Genomic DNA, 12,101 nt, shown 5'->3' with positions numbered 1-12,101 from the left:
TTCTATGTGGGCTGTCGTCCAAGGCTGATGAGCCCCACTGGTCCGAAGCAACTGGTTTTTAGGTGCCAGTGGTCTGCCTTTGCCCTCTCTCTTGTCAGTAGAAACAGTTTCGCCAGGCCTAGTAGCTAAGCCACATGTGAAGGCCAAGAGTTGGACTAGGTTGTCAGAGGCTACTAGAGTCACATGCCATTTGGAGCACTTTATAGATAGTGGAAGCTTATCCCCACTACCACCCCCGGCTATGATAACCTTAGGAACCTTTGCAGCCAAGACTTCTCATTTAATCACTTTTGCTCTACTCTCAACTCCTTCACTAGAGCGGAACACGTTGGTAAAGATTTCTAAAAGGCATGTGGGAATATTGCTGCAGTTTTGAACACCAGGCATTAGGTTGGCAGTCAAGGAGTTAGAGCAGGTGCTGTGCACAAACACTGCACTTATACAGCGGAGAAGGATTTTGATCATGTAGATTGCCTGAAATGTTGCCATGGGGAGGAGAATTGATGTATTAAAAATGCAAGAAATAAGAGTAAGTCTACTTATCAATCGATGTGCTTGATTGAACTAAATAAACTGCACTTCCAATAGGTTAGAAGCTTTCCTTCCTTCCCGTCTAAAATGCCCTATCCTGTATTCTGAATCTGTTACTGCTGTTTTCAGACTCATGGCAACATTCTCCCTACATCCTGTCTAGAAGTCTCAATGAGCTCTTCTCTTGTTCTTCTGGATGTTAGAAAATAGTTAATTCAAGTTCATAAATGGCTAGCTTCCCATGCATTGAAACCAGTCCAATGAAACTATGCCAAGTATACCCTTTACTTAGGCCAAGGAGACTAAACCATACTCATCACTCCAAGTGCATTCTTGTCAAGACTCCGTATAATTGCAGCAAGATGTCTTTGCTCCTGTACCCAAATCCTCCTCTTAATGCACTCTGCCATTTTAATTTCTGGGAGTGCATGAACATTGGCTTTCATAATCAGTTTTATTATCACTGACATATGTAGTGAATTTTATTGTTTTCTGGTAGCAGTACAGTGCAAGACATAAAAGATTACTTTAAGTTATAGTAATACATAGACAGAATGAGCACCCAGGTTCCTTTGAACATTAATATTACCCAAATTCTTGCTATTTAAAAGGTACTCTGCTTTCCTAATATGTGCATCAAAGTGGAGGACTACATATTTTTCCACTTAATATTGATCCTACCAAGTCTTGCCCATACTTTCAACATTGCCTATATCTTCTTGAAGGTTCTTTACATCTTCATCCATTTGTGCAACATCATCTAAGTCTGTATCATCAGCATATGACATTTGACATATGACATATGACATTTAGTCTGAGCCTGAAAGCCATTTTATCAAACCATGTAGTAAAATTCCACAAATTCCATGTACCTCAACTCTGTTGATTAGCAATTTGAGTGGAGATTTAACACAAACCTCTGAAAAAATAAATATTTCCTCTTTATCTCTCCATCTAGTCCAACCTCAAACCCTTCTTGTTTAGCCTTAATTATACCATATGACTTTCTGCCATATACCCAGTCTCTCTTGCCTTAATTTCAATATTTCTTTTGGTTACCTCACTCAGTGTTTAAATTCTGGAACAAACTGTTTCTAGCTAAGGTATTAATTTCAGAAGTTTACATAGAGCCAAACAAAAACAGGTTTTTGAGCTTTGATTTGAAGGTCTTGGGACTAAAACTTGGCGAAGGCTGCCCCCTGCTGACAATATTTCCCCACAAAGAACACTACCAGAGATTCTGCTGATGTTGGCCTGGCCATCTGAAACAATTACAGACTTGCATTTATATAAGACTTTTCACATCACTTTCAGCTTGTCCCAAAGGAATTTACAGTCAATGGAATACCTTTGAAGTGAAGTGACTATTGTCATTCGTGGATATTGCAGACAATTTTGTGCATAGTATTTCCCTCAAAGATCAAAATGATAATGATCTGACAGACAGGGCTTTTTACAGCATTGACTAAGAGATAAACTTTGATCAGAATACCAGGGATAACCATGATGAACTCCTTCCTGATGTTGCCAGTGGTCTTTACAGCTTCCAAACTGAACAGGTGATGGTTTGCTTTTCCATGCTGTCCTCTTTGAACTGGCTTTAAGATCTACTTCAAGGTGGCAACTTCCAACTGTTCAGTTCTCCCTCAACATTGCACTAGTGAAATAGCTTTAACTTTTGCAATCAACTCTTTGATAAAGAATACATGTGAGTTTTTTTTATCCTATTCTATCTGGTTATAGAATCATGAAGTCATAGAGATCAACATGGAAACAGGGCGTTTTGGCTCAACTTGTCCATGCCTACAAAGATGTCTATTTGAGCTAGTCCTGCATTTAGACCTTGAGACTTAGGAGCAGAATTAATCCATTCCATCCATTGAGTGTGCTTTGCCATTCTAGTATCCCTCTCAACCCCCTTCTCCTACCTTCTCCTTTTAACCTTTAATATCCTGGCTAATCAAGAACCTATCAACCTTCACTTTAAATATACTCAATGACTTGGCTTCCATAGCTATTTGTGGCAATGAATTCCACAGGTTCACCATCCACTGGCTGAAGAAATTCCTCTTTATGTCTGCACTAAATGGCTGTGCCCTCTGGTCCTCGACTCACCTCCTATAGGAAATATCCTTTCCACTGCACTCTATCTAGCTAGGCCTTTCAACATTTGATAGGTTTTCATTCTTCTAAATTCCAGTGAGTACTGGTCCTGAACTATCAAACACTCCTCACAAGTTAACCCTTTCATACTCAGAATCATTCTCATGAACCTCCTTTGGCCCCTCTCCAATGCCAGCACATCTTTTCTTAGATAAGGGTCCCAAGTCCCTTGGTAAGCATGCTAAACTCCATCAACACCTTGTCTGCCTGTGCCACTATACTTCCAGCTTTGTAGCATCTCGCGTACAGGATATTACCAAAGCATACATTGTTACGTTGACAACCTTTTTGCTACTTTCATGTTTTCAAACACATCCGAGTGTAAATTAATGGTCCAGGGTTCTTCTAGTTGTAGCCAACCTTGGATAAGCACAGCTGCGACTCCTGATTCTGGTGTAAAAATAACGGTTGTAATGAGGCAGCACAATGTGAAGGCAGGAAACTTTCCATCGTGGTGTGCTAGCTCAGTACTTGAAAGGAAGTACTTAGTTGGGGGGTGGTTAGCAGGAAAGAGACTAGCTGGATCACTCTAGAGTACATCCAGCATGGGTTCATGAACTGAATGCCTCCTCTTCTTGCTGAAGCTATTTTGTGATTGTGGTTTTGTGAACTCTCAACTCAGGGATGAGGAATTCAGAGAGCAAAGTGACTACTCTGCATCTGGTGGGACCCAATGCCTACAGTATATGTTGGCAAGAAGAATCCACAACTGGAAAAGGGCATGCAAGGAAGTGACTGGAAATTTGAGATGTTGCCATGGCGGACAAGAAGCAGGGATATAGTTATAATAAGACTTTGAACTGATGGTGTGTATAGGAGATCAGAGAGAAGACTGGGGTTAGGAAAAGGCTTTTTTTAGAAGACAGAGGTGTAAAATTAGGGAAAAAATTATTTGGAGTCAGCCAGAATGATGAACCAATTACAGGAAGTCTAGGAGTTCTGGTATTAAAGAAAAGTGTTTAGTGGGAAGGAAAGGAAGGTCAAGGAAAAGACTAGGATACAGAGTATAAAAAGCAGGCATTAAAATGATCATTGAACATAATTGTCCTTACTGTCACCAGTCTTTCTGGATTCATCCTATGGTTCTCAGTGCCAAAGCCAATGGGTTTAAAATTTTCTGGTGATAATAAATTTTCATGTTCGGAATTGCTTGTTGTTTATAACCTTTTGAGAAACAATGCTAAATCTTCCTAACATTTTAACTATTTTTACATTCTAATAATGTGAACAACCTTTGCTGTAAACCATAAAAATAAAAGGGTTTTCTCTTTCTAAAGCCTTTCTGTGTAAAATTCATCAAATATCCTGAAACATGTTCACCCTCTAAATAAAAAGAACAATCAATGGTAAATGGTGAATGGGAAACACATATCAGGTTTGCACATTTCTCAGATCATGATCTAGTTTAGAATAGTGAGAGTGGTCGGCTTCAAAATAAGTGCCATCTTTAAATTAAAATAAGAGCTTTTCCTTCAAACTCGGGCACCATGGTAGCATAGCAGTTAGAGTAATAGTATTATAGCTTAGGGTGTTCTGGAGTTCAGAGTTCAATTCATGGGTGAAGAGATTGTATGTCCTCCCTGTGGAATGCTTGAGTTTTCCCTGGGTACTCCAGTTTTCTCTCACAGTCCAGAGATATACCCAGTACGTTAAGTGATCATTGTCAATTGTCCCGTGATTAGATTAGGTTTACTCAGGTTTGCTGGGGGTTCTTGGGTGACATGACTCGAAGGGCCTGAAAGGCCTACTCCACATTGTATCACGAAATAAGTAAACAGACCGATATCTTCTATATTATTTGTACGTTAGCTTTGTAAATCTTCTGAGAAAATTGAAGCTGTAGGAAGTGCAGATTAAAATGCTTTGTTTTGTTGAGTTCAAAATTATGTTTAATTTATTACACAAGGATAAATAAAGTAATTAGCACTGTTGAAGCTCCACTTCATATTGAATAATAACTGCTTGACAAGGGCCTTGCTCCATTATTCATGTACATTAGGTTTTGTGGTTCTTAATAAAACATGTCTATGTTATCATATGCTTTTCTCCACCTTTTGTGCACTGCGTCCTTAGAAATACTGTCCAAGTTGATAAGTCGGTATGCATGCCTTGCACAGTGTGAAGAAATTGCTGCTGTGTGGAGCCAGATCTCTGAAAGGCAGATTGCATTTGAACATAACTTTAGTTCAGAATAACATGTAAGTAGAGAATAAAGAACTGAGTTTTTCTCTGTATTATTCACAGCTCTTAAGCAACACAATGCCCTTAAAGTTTTTTTACTGCCTGCAAATTGAGATAGAGACAAAGTGATGGAAATACTAGGCAAGGAAAGACCTCATCAGACACTTAACTCTTTTAAATTGCAGCTGTTTTTTCTATCTACGTAACTTATTTTATTGTTGATCTGCATGTTTGTCAAACTTGGTTTAACTAACTCAATGATCTAAGTTTAACTTTCTCTTTTTTTAAGTTACTTCAGAAGAAGTTCATGTTGATTGTCCCAGGAAACAGATTGCATTAATCATTTTCACATTTAAAAATAATCTACTTTGAGTGAAAAAGGACATTTTACAGTATATCTAACTTACTGTTTATATTCACTATCCTCTACCTTATATTAAGTTCTATATTCAGTCATTTTAAATTTCATTGGTCTATAGCCAGTAATTCTGCAAATGAAGTAGGTAATTTAAACTCATTAACCATTCAGGCAGCCATTTATATTCAGTACTATTAATCAGTAAATCTATGGAATTATAATGGAAACTGTTTTATTTTTCACACCTCCCATGGCTTGATGATTTGCACAGCAGAATTTGCAGGGAAACAGCTGTTAATAGGCTAAATGGGGATCATGATGGAATTCAGAAACATGATGCATTGCTTTTTTACATAGAGTACAATTGCTGAACCAAAAATGATTTTCCCATGCTCTCCTCAAAGTATAGCTGGAAAGCAGAGATGCAACTTAGTAATTCAACCGAGGAGTTTGGCTTACATCATGAAACATGAGGGGCTGGCTGAATTTCTATTTGCAGCTTTCTGTCCTGCAATCAAAAACCTGGTCTAAAAGATTACTTTAAAGATTATTTTTTGAGAGAAAGATGTAAAGCTTCAGGAATTCTGGGGATTTGGCAGCTGTAGGACCCAGAGATGAGACAATTGATGATCAAACAAAAAGATGGGGTTCAAAGAGTGACCACAGTACTGTTTTGATTATGGTACTAACCTAAAGAATGTAGAAGCAGCAGTACACCACCTAGCCCCCAAATGTTCGTCGCATGATTCCATATAATCCTGGCTGATCTCCCATTTCAGTGCCATTTTCCCACACTATCTCTGAGTGAAGAAATTTCTTCTTAATTTAGCTCTAAATGATTTGCTTCACAGTCATAATTGTGAAGTGAGTAGAAAAGTTAAGTCTGTCCCAAGCCTTATAGTCTCATCAGGCCGGTGCTTATGCCAGTTTTCGTGGCGTGAAGCAACTGAGAGTACGAGACTCTCCCCCCCACCACCCCCCCCGGACAGGTTGCCAGTCTATCGTGAGGTTAGCTCCCAGCATTGTTCACCCATTTTCAGTTGGGTGGACTGGAGCAATGTGTGGCTAAGTGCCTTGCTCAAGGACACAACACACTGCCTCGGCTGGGGCTTGAACTCAGGATCTTCAGATCGCTAGTCTAATGCCTTAACCACTTGGCCACGTGCCACACAAAGTGAGTAGAGCAGGGGACTAAGTATACAGCTTTGCGGTGCACCTGTGCTGATGGAGATTGTGGAGGGGATGCTGTTGCCAAGCCAAACTGACTGGAGGCTGCTATTGAGGAAACTGAGGATCTAATTGCACAAGCATGTATTGAGATAAAGATTTTGAAGCATATTGATTCATTTTGAGGGATGATGGTAGGTATTGAAAGCCAATGAATGTGTTATGTACACTTGTTACACATCTACCTGACAGACATATCCTCAAAAAACTCAAACAGAACCAAGATAATTTCCCTTCCATAAATGTCTTAGTTCAATCATACTATTACTTGCTGAGTAACTTGGTATCACATCCTTTAACATAGGTGCCAACGTTTTCCTGACCACCAATGAAAAATAACAGATGAGTGATTTTGTGTTTTTTCCTCTATTCTTAAATACTGGGTTCACATTTGCTACCCTCTAATTTGCCAGTAACAACCAGGGCATTCATCATCTCCACAGTCACCTCATTCAAAACTCTAGGATTGAGATCATCAGGTCTTTGGAGTTTTCAGGCTTCTTATTGTCTTCAATAGTTTATTTTAACTTATGTTAATTTCTTTTAGTTTCTTATTTACACTGTATCTTGGGATAACGTACTACAGGCAAAGTCACAGAGAACAATAATTTGTAACCAACTGAGGGACATTATGGTGATGTGAGAAGTATGGGAGCAGGACTGAAGAGATGAAATGGGGTAGTACTAATAAATTTTGAAATTTAGAATTGGAGCTGGAGTTGGTCAGAGTTAAAATACTGAGAGTGAAGTTTTCTTGAGCTTTTTCTTTCTCTAACACCTTGAAATCATGTTTCTGGACAAACCTATGAAACACTTAACTGAACATTTTCTTCTTGTTAATGTAGCTTTAGATCTTATGAAGCTAATTATTTTACAGTGTTAGTACATATCCCACTCTAGGGGGAACATGATTTTAATGTACTTAATAGACTTTGAATTGAACAGATCAATATTTTTACAAGCAATTGTAGACACCTAGCAGACATGGGCAGTAACATGGACATGGTAGAGATTTTAGTTCTTACAATCTGTCTTAAAGGGAATATCTTTTATTCACTCTGTCATGAAACATATTCCTCCTTTGAACGTAATTTAGAACAGAGATCTTATCAATTCATTTTACAGGATTTGACATCTCCTGTTACTCTTTTGGGTCATGCTGTGAAGGATATCCAATTCTTTCCACTGGTAAGAAATAATAAAATTGTATCAATGGAAATTTAATAACTCTCCATTAGAGGAAAAATTGATCTTAATTGAGAGATAAATAACGATCTTCATTGTAACCAATAAAAGGATAGTAGATTCATCAGCCATTTCTGCAAAACCTTTAGGATAGTTTTATTAAATGTTACACTTCAGCACAGAAGGCATTGAATATTCAGAAAACTGAATTAGAAAAATAATCAGGATTCTTAAGGAGAAGGAATTAGATTTGAGAAATGCAACCAAAGGCTAATCTTAAAATAATGTTTACCATGTATGTGTATTATTGTGTTTGTATTTTGCAGCCGAGTGTGTCATTTTACAAAAGGACAAAAACAAATAGTTTTCTTATACATCAAATTTAACAGAAAATTCCATATGTAATTCCATAGATGAAAGGGAGAAGTAACTTCCTGTGGGACAAGTGAGATGAGAGCAGGTGCAAGTGAAGTATTATCGTAAAAATATTAGGAAGAAATAATAAATACTGTATAGTTAACTGTGATTTTACATAGTGGCATGTTGTGAGATCAGGTGAAAGAAGATCCTCAATGCCAAATAGAATGGAAATATATTTACAGATGAATAGTTTTAAAGTATCCATGAAAATAAGGATATGGCCTAATTGCTACATCTGTCCATACTCCTCCTCCCTCGCCTCCATTCAAGACCCCAGGCAGTCATTCTTTCCAGGTGAGGCAGCACTTCACCCACAAATACACTGGGACTGTCTATTGTGTCCAGTTCTCCCCATGCAGCTCTCTCTATATTGTGAGACCCATCGTAAATTGGGGTACCACTTCGTTGAGCACCTTCGCACCATCCACCACAAGCAGGTCTTCCTGGCAGCCAAACATTTTAATTCCAATTTCCATTCCTGTTCCAGTGTGTCAGTCCAAGACCTCCTCTTGTGCTACAATGAGGCCACACTCAGGGTGGAGGAGCAATATCTTATATTCTGACTGGGTAGCCTCCAACCCGGTGGCATGAATATTGATTTCCCCTTCCGATAAACAAATTCCCCCCCACCTCATTCCTCGATTCCCCACTTGACTTTTTAACCTCTTCTTACCTGCCTATTATTTCCTTGGGGTCTCCTCCTCCTTCCCTTTCTCTGATGCTCTGCTCTCCTCTCCTATCAGATTCCTTCTTCTCCAGGCTGTGACCTTTCCCACCCACCTGACTTCATCTTTCACCTTCCAGCTAGCCTCTCTACCCCCACCTTTTAGTTCTAGCATCATCCCCCTTCCTTCTCAGTCCTGAAGAAGGGTCTCAGCCTGATACATCGACTGTTTATTCATTTTCATAGATGCCGCCTGACCTGCTGAGCGCCTCTAGCATCTTGTATGTGCTGCTTGGTGATAGAACAGCTTATATATTGAGTACAGTAATTCCCCCAATTAAAAAAGCATTCATTAAATTTTTATGAATATTTCAAACCCTAGGGCCACACAGCTTGTATAATTTTGAAAAGTTCTCCAAATCATGAAGGGAAGGTTAAGTGTGCTGTCCCCATCACAGTTAACCTGTATTCAGGACGATGGCAGGCAGCATTGGCATTTAGCATCATGCCCCAAGGGACAAAGCCACTGCTCATGGTGAGGTTCTGTCACAGAGGCATATGGGTTGTCTCATTTGTAATGCAATACGGCTTCCACATTGGAAGCAACATTATAATATAAATAGAGAGTGAGAGTAAACTGTTAACATTACAGACAAGTAAATCTGTCAGATCCCAGCAAGTGCTTCATCTTGTAGTGTGATATCGAGTTCAAGACTCTTGATAAACAGTCAATGAGATGAAGAAGATGGGAAATTGATCTGCAGCACTGATATTTCCAGGGAGGAGCAGCACTGTAGTTTACCACGCAATGGTACTGGATGTGTTGATGGTGCTGTTGCCCTCATTTCCTCTCAAAGAAAATATTTTTTTATTATGAATTCAGCTTTCTGTTGAATTACTAAATGGTAGAAAATATGGCACTGAAGGACCTTGTTTGCAGTCAATTTGCATCTGCCTGCACAGCATATCAGAGGCTTAACTGTCTCAGGTCTGTTTCATGAGCTTTTATTGATCATTTGATAAAATAACAATCATAGTTTAAGTTCAGCATTGATTTAAGGAGAGAGCCAAAAAAATTACTCCAATGAATAAACTATTTTAACTATTATGAAAAGATTCTGATAGCAAGGAATCAGATTATAATAGCTGTGTAGGGATTACTTACTTGGAACATGATCCATTACACATTATAGTAAGATTCACATGCACTCGCACTATAACTTAACTTAATTCAATTCAGTTATGCACAGAGTAACGAAGATATTAGAAATCATTACATCTAACTCAATGTTTCTCCTGCAATTCATTCACTGGAGAAAATCAAAAGAAAATAATATTGCTTATACACTCTATAGGAAGTTTGAAAGACGATTTCTTCCAGTTACTTTGTTTTTATTTGCATTTCAAAGATGTACTTATAGGTAGATTATTTGCCATAGTGAAGGTGACACAGGAGAATCAGTGGTACTGTGATGATCACGTGACCGGGACAAGGTGATAGGGAAATAGATTTGGGGATGGGTTGATGGGATTTCTCAGAGAGCGGTATTGACTCTATAACCTATATGAAAAACTATACACCATGTTGCAGGTTGTGGGGTGGGGGGGGGGCATGTTTCATGGTAGTTGTTCGCACCTCGTTTTACATTACCAGTGATCCAGGTTAATTTCCTGCCAATGTCTGTAAGGAGTTGGCACATTCTCCCTGTGACAGCGTGGGTTTCCTCAAGTCACGGGAAGGGCCTATTTTGCACTGTAACTCAATAAATAAAAAGAGTATCGTCTCACCAAGGCCCTGTCTAATTGTACAAAAACATCCTTTCTACTTTCTCAAAAACATTTGAAATGAAGGTTAACATTCTATTTGCCTTCTTAACTGTTTGCTTCACCTTCATGGTTGCATTCAATAAATATTGTGCAAGAACATCCAGAATTCTTTGTAAGCCAATAATTCCTAATTTAGCACTATTTAAATAATATATGGCCTCTGATTTTTTTTTAACCAAGTTGCATTCTTTCAAATTTATTCACAATATACTGCATCTGGAATGCATTTGGCCTCTCTCTCAAATTGCCTATATTGACTAGAAACCTTATTACTCATGATTCCACCTGACTCGTTAGCAAACTTGGAAATATAACATTAATATTCCTTCATCTAACATAAAGAATTTTAGCATATTTCCTCATACTGATGCTAAATTAATGGACTAGTACTTTCCTATTTGTTCTCTCTTTCTGTTTTTTTTAAATAACATGGCAAAATTATATTGCTACAGTCTAATTTGTAGAACTATTCCATAAATTACAGATCATGTAAGATGACATCCAACAGTCACTGCCTCTGTGTCTGTTTTCATCATTAATCAGGTATGCAGATTGTCAGGCTCAGTGGGTTTATTGGACTTCAGTCCCATTAATTTTTTCAGAACTATTTCTTTTAATTAAACTATTTTTTTTTGCTTCCACCTTTTCATTCCTGAAATAATGTTTGTTGTGCAAAAAGGTATTTATGTCGCACCAGTAAATGGTAAATGGCAATTTGATTTATTATTGTCACATGTGCCAAGACACAGTGAGAAATCTTTATTGTGCATGCCATTCATATAATTCATTTCAATACAACAGTGCATTGAGGGAATACAAGGAAAAGCAATAACAGAACGCAAAACAAAGTTACAGACAAAGTACCATGTAGGCAGAAAATAAAGTGCAAGGCCCTTCAGAGTCATGGAATTTATATTTAAAAGAATAGATAAATGTATTAGCAAATCTATAGAAAGTAGCTTGCAACCAGTCACCATGTGCCTGTGCCAATTAAAGTTATAGAAACAAACTGTTTGCCACCATATTGCTGCTTTACGTGCAGTAGCCATGTTGACGTAAAGCTGAGGTGTCAGATAAGAAATGTATCCAACTCTCAACTCAGATCTCTACTGGAGTCCCCGGACTCAAGACTTCATCAGCTAGCTATCAGTACAATTTGTCTACTATCTGCAGCATTTACCAATCATTGACTGAAGTGCATTATTCCCTCTAATTCTCACAGCTAGATCACTCGTTACGTTTTGACACTTTAATCATAGTTCACTGACATATGCTCTCTGTCCCTACTGTATTTGCGTCTCTGTTCTCTTTCATTCCAAGGTCCGCTTCCATCAGGAGCAGTCAGATATGAAGTAGTAGATAGCAGCTTAACTATTTAAAAGTAACTTCATTTAAGTGGCTGCTAGTGGTGCAGCAACATTTGAGGGTGGGGTGTCAGTGATGCTGCTTGCAAAGCTGCCAGTTTCACAGCTCTAGTAACCTGAGTCAATCCTGTGTTCTGTGTGAAGTTGGCATGCTGTGCCTGTGACTGCCTGGTTTACCTCT

The 12,101-nt window shown here is 38.4% G+C and overlaps 1 long non-coding RNA gene across 1 annotated transcript in view; it reads left to right on the top strand.

Annotated features, from left to right (window-relative positions):
- Positions 1-12,101, top strand: part of LOC132377854 (uncharacterized) — a 44,716-nt gene that overhangs the window by 28,317 nt on the left and 4,298 nt on the right. The window contains exon 2 of the long non-coding RNA XR_009506810.1: positions 7,586-7,648. This is a non-coding gene — a long non-coding RNA (uncharacterized LOC132377854). The remainder of the gene's footprint in view (positions 1-7,585; positions 7,649-12,101) is intronic.

This window comes from Hypanus sabinus, chromosome 19 (genome assembly GCF_030144855.1).
Source record: "Hypanus sabinus isolate sHypSab1 chromosome 19, sHypSab1.hap1, whole genome shotgun sequence".
NCBI lineage: Eukaryota > Metazoa > Chordata > Chondrichthyes > Myliobatiformes > Dasyatidae > Hypanus > Hypanus sabinus.
Note: the sequence above shows the minus strand (reverse complement) of the source record. Positions and strands in the feature narration are given on the sequence as shown.